Here is a 20,765-nt window from a genome sequence, read left to right as displayed (position 1 = left end):
ACCAAATGTGAATGTTTTAAGCCAAAACGTGATCTTTTCCTAACCATAACCAAGTGTTTTTTGGGCCTAAACGTAACCACACATTCACCACAACCTTCAGGCAGTGAAGGTGAAGGCAGCAAGGTCTCAGAGCTCCTGACTCTCCTACCTTTTTTAACCTTATTTTGTCCTTTTTAAGCTTTGAAAATTCTATACATTTGTCAGTTTATCTTGCAATACAAGTCAGGTAGTACATTAAACAACAAAAAGCTGTGGATGGTGTTCGCAATTCTGGATATTTGGTAGATTCCCTCTACCCCGCCCTACTCTCTCTGCTGCGATGGATCCAGCATCAGCTGAGGGAGCAGCTAGCCATCAGCTGAAGACCAGCCTGCAGCAACAACCTGAGGGAAAGGCCTAAGGCCTGGGTCCAGGCTCCCAGCAGCAGTCAGGCTCTTAAGCCCAGGCCCAAGCCTCCACCAGCAGCCAGGCTTCCAGCAACAAGTACTGTATATTGCTTATTGTTATTTTATTTTTTGCCTCTTTTTTGTCCATCATGGGGCCCAAAAAAGTCAACCAGGAGGAGGAATCCTATTCATTGACTGTGATTCATGAGCTACTTGATCAGCAAAAATCATTCTTTAAAGACTTAATTGAGCAACAGGAAAGAAACTTTAAGACCTTTGTTCAATTATTTATGGATTCTACCAACCAAAGGATGGATACGATCATGAAAGATGTACAGGACATCAAGATCAGTTTGCAATATTCACAAAAGGATGTAGATGATCTTAACAATAATTGTCTAAAGTCAAACAGTTATTGGCTGACAAACTGGAACTTGACCCCAAAACAATTGAAGTTGAGTATGCACATTGCAAGGGAAAATTTGAAGAGCAAGCAATCAGGCAGAGGCCTGTTGTGATGAAACTGCTCAGACTCAAGGATAAAGAGGAACTTCTAAAAAGAGGAAAAAACCTTAAAGGCACCAAGATCTTTATCAATGAGGATTTTACAGACAATGTGAGACTGAAACGAATGGAACTGTGGCCTAAACTTAAAGAGGCACGTGACAAGGGGCAGATTGCATATCTACGGTATGACCAACTGATTGTTCACCAACCACGTTCTTCTTCAATGATTTGATTTGATAACTTGCTCATATTCTCATCTTGGTAACTGTCTCAGAATTCATCCTGTATTATTTTGAATCAAAATGACACATCAAATATAACATATTTCCAAGAGATCTGCAGTACATGTAAAAAGAGTATAAAAAGCTCAGTATATGAATGTGGTATTTGCAAAAGAGGTTATCATTTCAAATAAACACGCTTAAATTATTCAAAGGTATTAGACTGGGTAAATTGGACCTGCCAAAAATCAGAGTTTCCTTTTCATGGTCTCGACAATAATGATTTAATTTCGGTAATCAATGGTAAATCACTGAATGTTGATGACAAAGCTTCTATCTTTTGTCCATTAAAAATAAATAGCACAAGTTGTAGATATAATTACCATGATCCTGATTCAAATTTTCTAACCTTTTTGCAGAGACCAGATACATGTAAATACTATGAAGAAAAAGAGTTCAAACTGTTATGCCAAAGCTTAACACACTCTGCTACATCCAATCCATTTTCTATTTTTCATCTCAATGTTCGGAGTTTATCTAAAAATTATGACAATTTGACTCATTATCTCTCATCTTTGGATCATGAAACATGGCTTCATGAGTCTGTGGTTTCACTATATGAACTGCCTGAGTACAAAGCCATTCATTGGATGAGAGGAATGAGAACTGGTGGAGGTGTATCTCTCTTTATCCACAATAGTTAAAAGTTTGTCAACAGAGATGATCTTATGACTTTTGAAACCAATGTTGCAGAATCTATTTTTATTAAAATTACTTCATGCCCTTCATTTGAGGGGAAAAACATAATCATTGCATGTATCTATCGACCACCCAATACAGATGTTGATCTTTTTAATCAACGGCTTTCAGATGTTCTAGAACTTATATCAAAAGAGGGTAAAGTTTGTTTTCTCATAGGTGATTTTAATATCAATCTTTTCAGGGAAGAGCATCATCCACAAACTGCAGAATTTCTAACTACTTTGTATTCAAATTATTTTTATCCCTTAATTAATATGGCAACTAGGATTTCCATTTCATCTGCAACCCTTATTGATAATATCTTCACAATTTTTTTTGACTGGGGACCCAACGGTGGTATACTATACACCAACATTTCTGATCATTTACCTATTTTTAGTCTGGTTCAAAAAAGATGGCAAATGTCTCATGGGATAATGTTCTTCATGAGAAAGATACTGAATTAGCTTATTCAAACTTTATGAATTTATTTGATAGTTTATTCAACCAGTGTTTTCCTCTTAAAAAGACAACAAAAAAGAGCAATGATGATCTCCATAAACCTTGGTTTACGCCAGGCCTTAAAAAATCTTCCTTGACAAAAAATAAATTATACAAAAAATATATTCTAAATCCAACTCCTTTAAATTCTAAAGAATATAAAACATATAAAAACAAATTTGTGCATATTTTACTCTCAGCAAAAAAAAACATATTTCTCAAAGAAACTCCAAGAATCAACAAATGATATAAAATCTACATGGAATATTATTAATCAATTACTAAATAAAAGACAGAAAACCTCATCGGTTTCAGTCTCTCAGTTTCAAAATGGAGATAAATCAATCACCGATCCATATGACATCGCATGTGGCTTTAATAGTTTTTTTGCAGATGTGGGTGCTTCTCTTTCTAGCAAAACTAACAATAGTTTGGGTAATCCTTTAGATTTTTCAGAAAAACAATATCCATGTAAGTTGCAATTCGAGCCACCACAAATAAATGAAGTAAAAGAGATTATTAAAAATCTAAAAAATACCTCTGCTGGCCATGATGAAATTTCTAGTTCATTAGTAAAAGAGGTATCTAATTACATATTGGAACCTCTCACTCATATTTTAGGTCGATCTATGGAAACAGGTGTTGTTCCCAAGGATCTTAAAAAAGCAAAAATTATACCTTTATTTAAAACTGGTGATCAAAGTAACTTCACCAACTATCGCCCTATATCTCTTTTACCTTGCTTTTCTAAAATTTTGGAAAAATTGATTTATACCTGAATGTTAAAGCATCTAAATGTGAATAATATCTTATATGAGCATCAATATGGATTTAGAAAGGATAATTCTACCTACATGGCACTATTGCAACTTACAGACAAAATACACACAGCTATGAACGACAACAAATTTGCACTCGGCATTTTTTTGTCCAAGGCAATTGACACCGTTGATCATGATATTCTATTGGCCAAATTAAAATACTATGGTTTTCAAGGAAATGCATTAAAATGGTTAACTAATTATATGAGTGAAAGAGAGCAGTATGTATTAATGAATGGTTGTGTTTCAAATACAGTTCATACAACACGTGGTGTACCACAAGGATCCATTCTAGGACCCTTATTATTTCTAATTTATATTAACGATTTCTCATTAGTTTGTAAATGATCTTTTCCCATTTTGTTTGCTGATGATACCAACATGATTTTATCACATACTGACTTGCACACTCTAATAAATAATATAAAGAGTGAGAGGAGGCGTGAGAGTTGCAAAATGGTTTCAACTCAATAAACTTGCATTAAACATTAAAAAATCTAATTTCATAATATTGGCAGGAAAGGGCAAGAAATACATTAAAGATCATGTTAGAGTGGTAGCTGATGGAAAACAAATTTCCCAAGTATCTCATACACATTTTTTAGGCGTTTTAGTTGATGAGAATTTAAATTGGAAAACCCATATTCATTTTATTCATAACAAAATTGTGAAGTCATTAGGGATCATCGGCAAAGTTCGAAGCATTATAAATATCACTTGTTTACTGACTTTATTATTATTATTCTTTGATATATCCCTATTTGATTTATGGTAATATTGTTTGGGCAAACACATATCCTTCTAATCTTCATAAACTTTACATATTACGAAAACGTTTTGTTGGGTTGGCAACTTATTCAAACTCTATTGAGGTGTCTGCCCCCTGTTTAGAAAATTGAACATTTTGTCAGTATATGACATAAACACTCATCAGATATGTGTGTTTATATATAAATATATGTTTCTACCTTTTTCTTTACCATCATTGTTTAGTAATTTTTTTATATCCAATTCTCAGTTTCATTCATATAATACCAGACAAGCTGACCATCTTCATCTTCCTTTTTATAAAGCAAAACATGGCCAGTACTCTCTTAGATATTGTGGTGTACAGATATGGAACTCCAAGGTACATATAGTGAAGAGCTCGTTGTCTTTGATTAATTTTAAAAAGAAATTGTTGTTACATTTGATCCACAATGTTTAAGTTCTTTTTTGTCTTTTTATTTTTTGTTGCTTATGTGTATGTGTTGCTTGCATATACGTGTGTGTATATGTATGTATATATATATATATATATACATAGGCTACTTTTTTTTTTTTTTCTTGTTGTGTTTCTTGTATTTGTGGTTGTTTTTGTTCCGTGTAGGTTAGTTTTTCTGTTATATATACTTAGTGTGTTCTTGCTATTTGTTATTTAGTTTGATTAGCTTAACTATATTAGTTTCGTTTCACTTTGTTTTTTGTTTTTTAATATTTTTTTTTCTTTCTTTATTTTGTTTTTTCTTGTTCATATAGTTTTCTATCTTAAGTTGAGGGGAGGTCCGTTGTATAAGCTTATAGCTTCTTGACCTCTCCTGTCACATCCTTATTTTTTTTCTATTATTTATCTGGATTCTATGTAGTTTTTACTATGTGTGCAAATAATAAAACAAAAAACAAAAAAACTGTGGTTTATAGAAACATACAACGGCAACATTTTTTCTGGCGACTGGGTTGTCAGGACATCGGAGCAGTGGGCTTTAGTTTTGGGTTTAAACAGGCTGTCATAGAAAGTGGCTTTTGGACATTTTTCGGACTAACAGGGCTTCAGAACTTTGGGTCATGGGGACAATGGGCAGTCCTCTATGTCTAGCCACAAAGATGGTAGCGGCTAGACAGTGTAAGGCAATAATGCTCAACTAGTAGCATGTGGGCAAAATCTGGCCCACGTCAGGGTGCCAGGTGGCCCCCCCAAATAATGTCCAATTCAGTGGTTCACCACTGGTTGCGCGCAAAAATTGGGTCACGGGTCCATTCTGAATGGACCATAAGTGACTCGCAAACATGTCAAAAACAAACTTTATTTTGAAGTTCAGTGAATTTCCAGGACAGAGCTTTTGTTTTGAAGAGCCATTTTCTGCTGTACAGTGAGTACAATTGCAAGTATGACACTGAATGTATGAAACTTTGTGGACCTTGAAATAATGACCAAGGAGAAATTTGTACCCTGTGGATGGAACACTTGGGAACTATTGCTCTAATTCACAATGAAAATAAGTTGATTCACAATGGAAATTTTGTTTTCATTTGATGCTTAAAAAGGTCACAATAGACCTTGTTTATCAAGAAGTGCCTGGGGAGGGTCCCCCAGACCCCTGACATTCGTTTTAGGCTCACACTAATATTATTATGATGGACTAGATGCACTTGAAAGGTGAAGTAAGAAAGGGGGAGAACAGAAAAGCCCTTTGGCTTGTAGAGAAAAGTAGATCTAGTTACATTGTTGTATTTTCAAGATTCATTGATGATGTAGATTCTACAAATTTAATGTTTTTATTTGATAAATAAATAACTGTAAGATACCTTATTGGTGCTGTCATTCCTGTTTCCACTGGTGTTTTACATAATGCAGTAGTTTTTAATGTTACAGCTCAGTGCTGTAGTGGAGGGTATATACAAGTATACGAAGTATACCCAGCTCTTTTCTGGCTGTTTACAGTATACCCAGCTATCAGCCTTTGGAATATATAGGAGAGTATACCCATTCCCTCCTATGTAACCTAAAAAGACAAAGAAAAGTCTGCACACTTCAGCTCCCTTCAGGTGCATTTATTCCAACATCCTGGAGTGACATTTCGGGCCACAGATGCCCTTCTTCAGACTGAATAATACAGCTGTAGGACGCCATTTTTAAAGCTCCAAACAGGTCACATGACCAATAAGTCTGTGAAATACAAAATAGAAAAAATAGAAAAAAGATAACACTATACACAGCACACAAGAACAAACATCAGGCTGTAAGGCCATCATACTCAGTTGGCTAAATGTATTGAGGCGCCTATATGAAATAATCGATATTTAGGACGATAGAAAGATACTAAGGTATTATGTTTGTACAAAAAAACTTTTTTTCAAAAACATTTTTTACCACCTTTTCAGTACCAATAACTCAGCAGCGCAGACAAGTATACTGCCCTACAAAGCAAAAAGGCAGTAACTACGCAGAGTGCAGAACTGAGAAAAATGACTTTAAAGTTATCCTGTTGTCCAGCCCAAGTAGTTGTAGATAGATTAATGGACATGTGACAATTTTGTTACTTTATATTAGCTTATTCTTTGTACATATTAATCTTCATATTTAATTTGATGTTTTACCCCTATTTTGCAGTTACTGTATTCTTGCTTTGTATTACTTACCAAAAATGCAGCATCATGCCAAGGAAAAAGGCAGTAACTGCAGATTCTTCAAAAACTATTTTGTCGACAAAGCCAAAATGTACCCAATCACCATACCCAAGATTTCAGCAGAGGACCGGCAGGCACTCGATGCCCCCTTGCAACTTTCAGAGATCACTGAAGCAATCAAGATAATGCATAATGGTAAATCCCCGGGACCCGATGGGCTACCAGTGGAATTCTTTAAAAAATTCTCAGGGAAATTGGCTCCATTACTGCTAGAGGTATTTAACCAGTCATTCCAACAAGACTCCTTGCCACCTACTCTCACACAGGCCTCTATATCTTTAATCCTTAAAAAAGATAAAGATCCCTTCAACTGCTCTTCGTACCGTCCGATATCGCTCTTGCCCGTTGATGTAAATCAAATACTAGCGAAGGCCTTTGCTCGTCGTTTAGAGTCTATTATGCCATCAGTCGTGTCGGAGGATCAGACTGGATTTATAAGACAGCGACACTCCTTCACTAACATCCGAAGACTTCTCGGCATCATACATACTACATCTGCACCTTCTGACCCGGAAGTGGTCATATCTCTTGATGCCAAGAAGGCCTTCGACAGAGTGGAGTGGGCCTACCTATTCTCCACCCTGCAGCATTTTGGCTTTGGGGACAATTTTGTGTCTTGAATTCGTTTGCTTTATTCTTCCCCTCAGGCATCGGTATGTACAAACACTCAACATTCTAAACCTTTCCCCCTCTTTCATGGAACACGTCAAGGGTGCCCACTTTCGCCACTCTTATTTGCGCTCGCCATCGAGCCGCTTTCAATTGCGTTAAAGGCAGAAACACGATTCTTAGGTATTCAGCGATGGGGAACAGAACACAAGGTCTCATTATACGCAGACGATCTTCTCCTGTATGTGCGTAACCCATCATCTAGTATCCCTCATATCCTCACGACATTTAACTCCTTTGGCACTTTCTCTGACTATAAATTGAATATCGGGAAGAGCGAGTGTCTCCCATTTAACCAATCCGCCTTAGAAATGTCACCTTCCTCAATCCCATTTCAGCTCTTTGAATCAGGATTTAGGTATCTGGGCATTATTGTTACACGTACCATTTGCACCTTGCAAGAACAAAACTTCACAGCTCTGACGACAAAAATTAAATCTGACTTGCAAAGGTGGAGTCAGTTACCTCTTTCCCTGGCAGGGAGAGTACAAACAGTTAAAATGAACGTACTGCCCAGGTACTTATATGTTTTTCAGTGTGTCCCGATCTTCTTACCTAGATCTTTTTTTAGACTTATAGACTCTATTATTTCCACTTTCATCTGGGCGGGCAAACACCCGAGGATAGGTAAAATCTAGCAGCGCAATAGAGCATCAGGTGGCCTCAGCCTGCCCAACTTTCTGGGTTACTATTGGGCTGCAAATGCACACAAGCTCTTGCTTTGGTTTACCTCCCCGCAGAGCAGCTGGTGCCAACTCGAAGCAAATTCATGCATCTCCTCCTCACCCCAGGCTCTAGCATACAGCAACTTACCTTTCTCCCCATCCCAATACACATCTAATCCCATTGTTATTGCCACTTTGAAGATATGGACGCAAATAAGAAAACAATTCAAGTGGACTACCTTCCCTTGGTCAACCCCCATTTGCAATAACCATCTTTTTTTACCAGCTAAAACTGACCCTCGGTTTAAGTATCCAGCTAAAAATGGCCTATGTCATTTGGAGGATCTATATGTTGATGGGTCATTTGCCTGTTTTAACCAACTGTGTGCCTCTTCCAAATTAACCACGTCAGACTACCTCAGATACTTTCAGTTACGGGATTTTGCGAGGACCCACTCCTCAACGTTCCCTCAAAATCCTGTTACCACTGGCACAGATCACATAGTCACAGCTGAGAAGCTAACAAAGGGTCACATATCATACCTTTATGACCTCTTACTACCAGCAGGGGAGTCAATGCTCCTGAAAATCAAAGTGGACTGGGAAAATGAACTGCAGACTACCATCTCTGATCAATTCTGGGAAAAGGCTCTGGAGGCAGTTAACTCCTCTTCTTCATGCACGCGCCACAACCTCATACAATTCAAGGTGCTCCATAGGGTTCACTACAGTAAAGCTAAGCTCTCAAAAATCTTCCCAAATACAGTCGCAGATAGATGTAGTAGGTGCTCACTTTCCCCATGTAACTTAACACACATGTTTTGGTCATGTACCAAATTATTCAGGTTCTGGGAGTCATATTTCAACGCACTTTCCAAAATATTACAGATCCGAGTTTCACCATCACCCCACATAGCTATATTTGGAAGACCTACAGACAACATTATCTTGACAAAAAATCAAATAAACGTAATTGCATTTACATCGCTAATTGCTCGCAGAAGAATCCTCCTTGTGTGGAAATCTGCTCTACCTCCAACAGCTAAATCCTGGTTACGTGATGCTATGTCCTTCTTAAAATTGGAAAAAATTAAATTCTCTATAAGAGGTTCCCCCGATAAATTCTACTCCTATTGGCAACCACCGATCAGTTATTTTGACAGTCTTCCAGCCGCTGAAGTCTCATAGTAAATGTGCTTATTCTGGCTTTGGTGTGTGGGTGCCCTGCCGCTTGTCCGCCGCCCAACCCCCCTTCATAGGAGACATGTATGCATGGTCTTGGGAGTATTGTGCGTGGTCCCAGGTATGCATAACCTAACTGCTGGCCTTGGGACTCTGAAAGTACAGCAGCAACTTCAGTGCTATTAATGACTGACTCTGTTTCAAAACAAAAATTTTCTTTCTTTTTTTCTTTTCTTTTTTTTATCCTTTGTATTTTATTTATTATTATTTATTTCTTTAATTTTATATAAGTTATGTATCTATTTATTTATCTATTTATTGACTTATTCTGTTCACCATTATTGATTATCCTTTTAGTTTATTTCTTACTCTTGCTTTCTTAACTTGATCGGGATTGCGGGAAGGGATGTGGGTAGGGTATTCTGGATTAGGGATAAAATAGAACAACTGATGGAAATGCCCCATATGCCAAATCTGTCTGTATGTAACATTTCACTGTATTTCTTTCAATAAAGTGTAGTTAAAAAACAAACAAAAAAAAAAATTTTTTCACAACTTGGGCTCTAGGTGTGTTAGATACACTGTATTTGGACTAATTGGAACCATTTGTTTTCCTGAACATGGATATACCAAACCCAAAGTAATTTGACCATTTTAGGCCAATATTTTCCACCTGAAAGCTGTTCTGGTGCTGAAATTGCTGCTTAAAGTGTCTCACATTGCTAAGCTGTATCAAGGCCCAAATAGGGACAATTTATTTTGAATACGACCACATTATTATGTGTGAGTATTAGATTAATGTGTATCTGGATGTGTTCCTGTATCTGTAATGTATCTGCAATACCGACAACAAATCACATTAACGTTAAAGCACTGCAAAACAACTTCACTTTGAAGCAATATATAGGCAAGTTAGGCTAACTCCAATTCAACAGAGCAAAACAAAATAATTTTGCCTTGGTTTTTCTAAGGCTTTTCAAACTCTTTTGATGATAACTAAGATGAACAAGTTGTTGATTTTATGTGGTGCAGTATATCTATTTCAGTAGGCTAATAAACACAAAGTACTGAATGAAATGAATAAATGGGACACATATTTCAAATTAGTAAACATTTAATAATAATTTGATTGCACTTAGTCATGGATTACAAAGACAACTCTATAATTATCTACAAGAATCATTGGATTAGGAAACAATACATAAATTGATGAACACCTAAATTGATTCTGTTTGTAGTAGACCTATCATGAACATTTTCCAACAATCAATAGTTAACATATTTAATTCAGATTCAAATATATGCAATTATTTTATACCTTTTTTATGTAAACATTAATATGTTAATTCATATTTTACTCAAAGCTTTCCAAATAGATATTTTATTCAAGTTAAAAAAAAGTCAATAATGTTTACTTCCCCTGAAGTTATTCTTAAATGTCAGTATGACATTGCTCTAAGTTGTGACTCACAACATTACAACATTTAATGTGGACAGCAAGGGAGAGGGGGAGGGGGAGGATTAGAGGATTAGATGGCAAAGGCATCAAAAAAGAAACATTTTAAGGACAGTTTTTTTTATCAACTTTTAATACTTTTTAAGACCCCGTGGACACCCTGAACTATCTATCTACATCAAAATAGCATTTACTGCCCAAATAGGCTACATTTAGGTAACATGTTACAGTGTGGCATTCATGTCTCATATAATTAAGCTGGAAATTACATTAATATCATATTTAAGATTCTTGCAATTTGTAGCGCTATACAAATATAATTTATTATCATTTACTATTATAATAGCAATGCTAGCTAGCATTTAGCATTTAGCGTTTAGCTAGCTAGCTAGATAAATGCTAAATGCTAAATGCTAAACCATCATTTTCCCTCTACATAGTGCCATGATTAGATCCAGGCAGAATATGCTTTGAAATGACTCTGTAGGCTACTTGAGTGTAGGGTAGGGCTGTCTGTGTTTGGTGACTAATTTAAATCCCCATGGAAACAGTAACTTCACTGCGCGGTAACACGGTTGTTTTTACGTGAAGTAACATAAAACAAAAGTACAGTAACTGACATGAAACAAAGCAAGAATACAGTAATGGATGTCACTGTACTTTTGCTTTCTTTCACTGGGCTAGAGGGGTCATGATTACGGATGGCGCACTGGTGTTCTGTGATCCTGGTTTTTAAAGGTCTTGTTGTTTTTCCAATATATGATAGACCACAGGGGCACTGTAACATGTATATGACATTTTTTGTTTTGCAGGAGATGATGCCTTTAATGAAGAACTTTTTCCCTGAGTGAGGATGGTTGAAGGTGTGTGTTATGTATGTTGAGTTGCATTGTTGACAGTTTCCACAATGGTAGTTTCCAGGATGCAGCTGCGTGAGAAAATGTGAGGGGGCCGAGGGGGGTCGGTCCGACCTCACCAGCATGTTGTGGAGGTTGGGGGGTCTTTTGTAAACCACTCGAGGGGGGGTCTTTGAAGCAGCCCTGTAATGAAGGGTCCATGTTGAGAATGTGCCAGTGTTGTTTGATGCTTTTCTCAATCTCCTTCCTCACGGGTGAGTATTGCAACATGCAATTTTTGTTTCAGACTTCTTTGTTTTTACAGTGTTAAGGCATTCAGTTTGGGAGACTGTGTCAAACCTTGTGGCGACACTGTTGATCCACTCCTCCTTGTATCCTTTCACTCTAAAGCGGTCCTGTAAGATAGTTGATTGTTCCTGAAAATCCACATCACTGCTACAGATCCGTCTGATGTGATTAAACTGAGAAGTAGGGACGTTCTTTTTCAAAGGTGTGGGATGGTATGAGCTACCATGAAGTAATGAATTTCTGTCAGTGTTTTTGCGATATAAATTAGTCCTCAGAGTGTTACCCTCCCTTATTAGCAAAACATCCAAAAAGTTCATTTTTTGAGCATCCATTTCCAGAGAGAATTTCAACTGTTCACTTTTATTGTTCACGAAATTGTGAAATTCCATCAGCTGTGTGTCTGTACCGGTCCAAACAAAAAAGACGTCATCAAGATACCATTTCCAGTGAGATATGTGGTGTAAGAAAGGGTTGAATTCAGGATTGAAGATCACCTCAAAAATGTCACCAAGCAAAGCTGGGTGACATTTTTGATCCCATCGCAACCCCAGAAACCTGGAGATAGAAATCAGTACCAAACAAAAAATAATTAGATGTGAGTAAACATTCTATCAGGTTCAAAATACATAAGGTTTTTGGACTGTGTGTCTCTTTTCTCCAGAAAAAACTCAGCAGCTCGGAGACCCCCCTCAAAAGGTACGTTGGTGTACAATGACTCAGTGTCCATTGTTACCAGGTACTGTTGTTCATTAGACATTTGGATAGATTGAACTGTTTTCAAAAAGTCCATAGAGTCCCTGGTGTAGGATGGCAGTGATATAACTAAAGGTTGCAGGAAGTAATCAACAAAAGCTGAGATTTTTTCAGTTAGGGATCCTATAGTTGCCACTATAGGTCTTCGAGGGGGTGTGTCCACAAAGTTTTTATGAATTTTAGGCAGAGTGTAAAAGACTGGAGTTATAGGACAATTCACTTTCATAAAAGCTTGTTCGGATTGATTTATCTCACCAGTTTGCCAAAGATGGTCCCTTAAGTCATGCACTATTTTCTTGAAAGATGATATGGGGTTCTGTTCCAGTTTCCTGTAGAACTTGGAGTTGCTGAGTTGGTTGTGGATCTCTCTGTCGTATGCTGCTCGATCTAGGATGACGATTGCTACACCCTTGTCTGCAGATTGAACAACCAAGGTTTCATCATTTTTAATGGCTTTTAGTTCATCCCACTGTTGTTTCGTGAGGTTATTTCTTACTTTGTATTCTTTTGCTAGTCTGCAATAGGTGTCTAGGGATGGATTTCTATATTTAGGAGGTGTAAAGTAAGATTTACCTTTGAAGTGAGAGTGGTTAGGTTCAGTGTGTGGTTCCAAACTGCTTGCAAAATCCATACTGTCTGTGTCCTCCAACTGCGGAGGGTCCCCCTGTGTGCAGGGGAAGGGGGGGGAAAGACAACGTTAGTAGGCCCGTGTGTAGAAGTGGGCTCAGTGTAGCCACTAAAAAAACTCTTTCAATCTCAGAGTGCAAAAAAATCTTTGCATATCAATGTGTGTGGCAAATTCATTACATTGAGTAGTAGGGTCAAAAGATAAGCCTTTAGAGAGTGTGGAAAGACAAGTGTCGGAAAGGGACCTGCTGGACAGGTTAATGACGTTCATGTCTGATTCCGGTTCACAGAGTGGATCTGGTATGGCTCTCTTGTTTTTCCACTGCCGACATTTCCTCTTGTGCGGCCTCAAGGAGCTCTTCCTTCTAAAAAAGGTTGTCCCCTTTGTGAAGTTTGGCTGGAGTCGGAGTCACGGGAGGAAAAAGAGGAACGCAGTGTATCATTGTTGTGAGATCTCCTGTGTGTTTGATGTCTGTTCCTGTTTCCGGAAGGTTCCACATCGTTTTGCAGATGGTACTTGTAAACAGCACCCCCTTCATAGTCCACCCTGTCTCGTTCAAATTTTTTCTTTTTGCTAAGTTTTATCTCTTTGTCCAGTTCTTGTTTGCGTCTTTCACATTCCTGAAGTAATTTGTCCAGCTCCTCTTTGTCCGTCATGTTCTCAGATAGTTGTTTTTTAGTTTCAGTGATTTCCTCTCTCACCGTTGTCAGTTGTGTAGAAACTTCGTTGATAGTGAGAGCCATTAAGTCAAACGAGCATTTGTTGAGAATTTCGCACCAGCGGTTGCAAAAGTTGTCATTGTCTCGACAAAGAAGTTTTAGTTATTCTCAATCCTCTCGGAATAATTTTGGCTCTGAGATAGTCGCTGAGGCTAACTGCATGGAGGAAGAGCCCGTCTCCTATGTAACCTACCCATCAGTTGACCAGTCATGAAAAGATTCCAATCAAAGGGGTGTGGGTATCTAGTTAAGTTATGCATAGGATCAGCTATGGTTCCTCTCTCTGAGCTCTTCCAAGAGCCTGCAGTGTTAAGAGGTCTTGGTCATTTCTGTAAGGCCAGGTTGACAGTTCAGACATACATCACCACGTTTTTTCATTCAACCTTACATAGTAACTTTACATAACTAAACCTATTCTTTGTAGCTTTATGTTAATAATGTAACATTATTCATGGAGCGCCAGTTTGTAGGATATGAACTGCTGTGTGTGCATTTTCTTAGGATATCGTACGAACTGTTCTATGAGAACACAATCTGTAATGTATCCAGTAATTACATCTGCCAAATACATGATGTGAAAAAAGAACACTACATACAGTCTAAATTTAATGGATACATTGTTTTGTAATTGTAATATGGTCTTCAAAGGGCTTGTATGGTATGGCTTGCAGGTAATGATAACATCATATTGAACTGCTCTGTCAATGCAATGATTTCACATAAATTGGCTTTATCCTCCAAGACAGTCCAAGCCTCTGGGTTCTGGCTGTCCTCCATGTTGACACTCCCTCTGTGGTTAACAGATCCATTATGGTGAGCGTCATCTCAGCGACAGGTCAACAGACTGGCCCTGGAAAAGCATTATTAACCAGGTAATTGGCGGGTAATTAGACCATTGTTTGTTGGCACTTTACTAGTATGCACTATTGCCTGCCCACCAACATGATTTATGAGTCTATAATTCATATTCTGCCACTCTAATTACATCCTTTCAGCCCACATTACTGGGGCTCTGTTAATGGTGATGCCTCAGTGGTGCATACAGGGAAATTCTCATGGAGCAAATAAACAAAGGCAATGTCTATTAATGCATGACCTGGTGTTTCTCTCCTGTATTTACGTTTGTACAATACATGGACATCATCGTGTCTCAAGTCAGGTGAACTGAAATTGAGGTTAAACTTTCAGACACACACGTCAAAAAGAAGAAGACCACAGTGACGGGTTGCATGACTTTATTGGTAGCTCTGTAACATGTCAAAACAAATCTCGACATGGAGGACAAGGCCAGCAGTTAGGGACATGCTGTTAATATTCTGTACAATTATTTATGAATCCACTCAGTGACATGGAATTGGCTGAACCTCAAAATATGTAATTTTTATAAACAGCCCACAGCTTATCTTGGAGGAAACTGTAATAGGCTCAGGCCTCCCATTCGTTAAGAGTGGAAAATTACAGGTTTTAAGCATTTGCATCTGTAGTTTAGAGGACCTAATTAAAGCTAGATTCGTGTTCTTCTTTCTCTTTGCTGTGCTTACAACAATTTGGTGCATTTTCCACAACGAGTCTTCTAGGGATGATGTGGTGATAATGTCTTTAAGTAGGACCACTCGGAAATTTCTCTCACTTTGAGTTACCACCGCAGATTTCCAGTGCAGTTCTTGACCTGTGTTGTGCATCAACAAGGACAATTAACTCAGTAACTCAATAACAGGGAGAAATCAATAATTCAATACAAAATTAAATCATGCTAAATTCGACAACTCAGCCTGCTTGACAAGTCAGCCAGCAAGTTGCCTGGGATGTAGATCTCTCTGCAGTTAGTCACAGTGGCTATTACAGGGTACTATTTTCTTTGGCTACTTTGGGACTCAGAGACTAGCATTTGAAATGAGTCATGAGTCAGTCAAAATTGTGTTGGAAAGCTATAGAAGGGTCATGCAGCTTAAATTCTCAAAACCTGAGGTTGTGAGTGCCACATGAGCATGACACCTAAGCATGACACTTATTACGGCCATGAAAGTCACATTTGTTAGAAACACACCAGGTTGGTTTAGGCCTACAGCAGAAGGTCCCTTTAAAAAACATAAACATTATAACAATACAAAGCTTACATTAGATTTTAGAATTGAAAGTAACGTTTCTAATTTACATTGCACAAGAAAACATGAATCTTCTTCATACCTTTCAACCTATATAAAGTTCCCCTACCAAATACAACAAAATGAATCATCTGCTTCAGGAAAAACAAAAAAAACACATCACACAGGACTGTGCATTAATGGAGAGGAGGTGAAGCGAATGGTTCCTGTGAGGATCCCTATACATATCTGAGGACCTGACCTAGAGCCAAACAGCTCCTGTCTGGTCAAGAAAGCCCAGCATTGTCTGTTTTTCCTGAGGACCCTGTGGTGCAACAGACTCCCTAAAAAACTCCTGATCAATTTCCACTGCTGCACTGTTGAGAGTGCCCTGACATACTGCTGTACAGTCTAGGTACTCTGGCTGCACCACTGCAGACAGGAGAGACTTGCTGAAGATAATTAAAGCGGCTCAGTGAATCGTCAGCTTCCCACTTCCAAACCTGAGTGACATTCACCCGAGCCATCTCTACAAACAGGCCTGTAACATCAGGAGAAACCCCTCACATCCTGGACACCACCTGTTTTCCACCCTACCCTCAGGCAGACTCAAAATCATACGCACACCAACTAACAGACTGACAGCTTTTTCCACCAAAGAAGTGGACAGGCTGCTGAGCCCATAACTGCAATAACACTGAACTGCTGTTCCTATAAAAATAAGTGCAATAACTGTTTATTGTGTTCTGATTTGTGTTTTATATGATAATACATATTACTTTTTAAATTTTCTTCTATAGCACATTAATTTATTCATGCTGCTAAATGGAATGGAGTGCTGCCAACCAAATTTTGTTGTGTTGGGTTTAATATGCAAAGACAAAGTATCTGTCTTTCTATCTCTAGGGTAAAATATTAGCAGAAATGGAATATACGTTTGAAAACAGCTTGAAAACAAGAATCGTTGTGTTTTCCTTACTTTAAAATGAGCCATTTAGATCCCTTTACATATGAGCCAGTCCTCGTTTATAGAGATTGCCATGTTCGCTGTCATGTTTCCACAGTAGCCCAGAATGGATAAACCAAATACTGGTTCTGGATAGAGCCATTTGCATTTTTGCATTTTGGTGTCAGCCTCTGCAACGAGCAGCATCTGAAAACCACTGATTTGTTGCGTGAAACTGCTTTATTCAGTGTTTTTACTGGTTTAAATCACTGGGTCCATCTGTGGATAATTAGGCTTCTGGTGAAAACCCCCTGAATGTCTGGATATTAAGTTACCTGAGGGCAGGCACACATTAGCATGAAGTGGGCAAGCCAGCACATCTCCGTCATGCCAAACGGGTTTTGTGCATGAATTTGGTTGTGCACCGAAATAAAGTGCTCCAGAAAATCTGTCCTAAGACCTGAAAATGAGTTGGCATTTTAACACTTCAAATTTCAGTGGGTTTTTTGAACGGCTTTTGGTTAGATGCCTGTAATAAGGTGTATGGTTAGCACAAGCTTACCACGTAACCTACGTAAGTAAATACCCCACTCCGCTGAACACAGCTTCACAGCCTCATTCTTGTAGGGCACTCTTTTGGCAAGCAGCAGACGTATCACAATGGTAAGCCTAGTTAGCATCGTTGGTTTAGGTTGTTTGTTAGCTTTTAGGCTAACTGGCAGTGGCTGATAACGCATTTGTGAGATATCTGCTATGATGGGGTTATTGTTAGATCGTGGAAGGACGCTCCAGTGTCCAGTTTGCATAAAAAACTGCACACTGACCATGTATGCTGTCAGAACTTTCACTATGCAAATGCTAACCCTCGCTCTCTGTCTGCTCTGCTCTGGCGGTTTCACGTTTGTCTGCAGATGCTGTGTCCAAGTTTGTACCCCCATTCCTGTGTCAGATAGCAATGAATCTTGTTCAGCAGAATCTAAGTTTTGAATTTTTTAATCTGACTCTTTCTCCTTGACTGCTGTAACACTGGAATTTCTCAATTGTGGGATCAGTAAAGGTGTATCTTATCTTATCTTATCTTATCGTTAATTACCTTATAAAGCCCAGCGCACAGCCCCCAGGAGGTGTACTGGCCTTTGAAGCTATTTTTTGTAGGGGCCAAAAATTGGTACTGCAATTTCCATGGCTCATCAGGTGATGCCCTGCAGCCCAAAAAAACTTTTTTCCATAGATTTACATGACAAAAGAGACATGTCAATCAGTTAATACATTTTTTTGGAGCATCACAGCCCCACCAAATGACTTGTTTCAGTCTTATAATATGATCCATTCAGTTTGATACATTTGGAAAGTCTAGAAGAATCTAGAGATTAAACCTTTTTATCCACATTCAAGTTAGTGGAGCACTACACCAGAAGTTAGCCAGTCTGTTGCACTCGGCAGAGCTCGGCCACCGTAAGTCTCTACTGCGATTGCTATATGGGCCACACAATGTGGAAGTGGTGCCAAAAACCCCTGGATCATTTAGGTTATTTTATAAGTGGCAGTTGAACCATTTTCACTCCATGCACCACTGAGCAACTGTCATAGAAATGAACAGGGCCCCACATTCAATACTGCATCCAATTCTTCTAATACATCCCTGATCGTGTTAACAAACAGTTTTCTATTTACACAAAAGTTATGGAGCAGCATTAGCATAAAACTCAGTCTGGAGACATGGCTTGGAAACTGAAGAGAGTCCCACATGAACCAAGTATGGAGTTTGGACTGGGCACTGCCGAGGTACAAGTTCGCATCCTGGGCACTGCTGAGGTGCCTGCGAGCAAGATTTCTAAGTGCTCAGGTACCACCTGGCAGCCCCATCAATCTAACATCTCTCCAACTGCATATTTCTGGGTCTTGTGTGTGTGTGTATCTTGGGCCTGTGTGTCTGTATGAAATAACAAGGAGTTAACAAATTTAATTCCACCATTAGGATTAATAAAGTAATTCTTCTTCCTCATCTCCATCTTCATCCCATCACATTAATAATCATCTTAACAATCATAACGTGTCCCTGTGATTATAGAACTAGACTTGCCACCCGTCCCGTTTTTCCCAGAATTGTTCTCTTTTTTCACCAGCTGTCCCGGGAAAAAAAAAATCTCTCCCAGGACATAATTTGTCCCGTTTTTTTGGGGGAAAATGCAGCAGCAGCAGGCCAAGGAGTCCGTCCAGAATCAGTGCAACAGGCTCAAGAACATCTGTGTCAGAGAGACAACCTGTGTCAAGAAGAAAACAAAGGTACAATATGAGAGGCAACAGGGAGTCCTACAACTTTGTATAGCCTAAATAACTTAGTAGTCAACGTAGTATAGTTAACCTAGCATTTGCAATGCAAATATGCACCTGTCACATCTTCCACCTCCACTGCATAACTCTCCTGTAATGTCTCTCTCTGTGTTCTAGTGTGTTGGCATGGCTCCTGGTTTGCCTAGCAGTCAGCATCGTGTGTGTGAGATTTTGACCCCTGAACGAATAAATGTATTAACATGACTTTGTTTCTGTCTCCTATGTTCGAATTTCATGTTCATTGGTCAGTCTGAACTGGTAATAATGGCCGAGCCCTCTGCCCCAAACATTTGGTCGAGTGTCCCTTTTTTTCACAAATCCAAGGTGGCAGCCCTATATGGAACCTATATTTCCAACATGCTGACTCACTATCTGGTTTGAGGATTATGAATCGCAAAGGCCTATTGTGCATATTTTTAACTTTTCCTCTTTTTTGTTTTTACCATCATGACGCTTCAGTGTATTCAATATTTTGGCACTTAATTAACTGTCAAGTATGACCTAACTGTGCTAGTGGCCAATACACTTACAAGCTAAAGTGCATTCCAGCAGTTGAGCTTAACAATGACTAAATGTATCTTTTTATATCGACTGATATTTCAACAAAACCCATAAAAATAATAGGAAAACTCTTTAAGATAAGGGCCAATTTGAAAATAACTATGATGATCTTTTAATGTGGAGTATACAGTGAAGCTTTTATATCAAGTCATTATGATTTATTGCATGACTTTCATATAAGCTCCATAATTACCAAATGGAGGCTAATATTAGATACTCTCAGGAGAGGAAGCAGCATTAACAGTTGGCTCAGAACTGCTGAAAAGTATTATTTGACACTAACCACATAGGTTTAATATAACTCACCGTGGGTGTATGATTGCACTGATATGCACTATATTCCATCTCCCCAGCTTAGAGGAGACAGGCCTCAGCATGGCACTCCTGTAATAAGTACATTGGAGCTTCTTAATATAACCCAAGATTGAATTGCTATATTCTGCTTCAGCGCTGAGTGAGAGAAGTTTATGTTTGTCGGGAGAGTGTGAGATGCTCAGCGAGACCCAGTGTCCACCCACCAGTGAAGACTACCTGCTTCAACCAGGGAGGGCAATTCAAGTTTGAAGCTCACACTCGGATCGCACTTAAGTTGCATACAAATTGACTTGAGACTTGATGTCTGCTTTAGCAGATAGGGTTTGCCAAGCCCAGCCTCTGTGTTACCTAAGCACAGGGTTCAGACTCTGGGCAACACTGCATTATCAGGAGGCATTAACCTATGGGGCTGTGCTAGGGCTGGAAGCTGCACTATGTTTTTACATCTCCTGAGTTGCATTTAAGTTTTATTTTATTATAGTTTTCCTTATCTAATTCTTATATACTGATGGTCACCTCTGCGTGTGCTTCCCTTTTGGATTATCTTTATGTTGAAAGAAAGAAAGCAAGTTCTATAACAAGAATCTCATTTCAATAACCCATGACTGGGCCAGATCAGTCATTCTTAGTGTGAGGTAAAGAACATGCAGATCTGTGTAACATGCAATACTTGGACAGACTATA

Source organism: Epinephelus lanceolatus, chromosome 10 (genome assembly GCF_041903045.1).
Source record: "Epinephelus lanceolatus isolate andai-2023 chromosome 10, ASM4190304v1, whole genome shotgun sequence".
Taxonomy (NCBI): Eukaryota; Metazoa; Chordata; class Actinopteri; order Perciformes; family Serranidae; genus Epinephelus; species Epinephelus lanceolatus.
The sequence above is the reverse complement of the archived record's forward strand: the minus strand, read 5'-3'. Positions refer to the sequence as shown.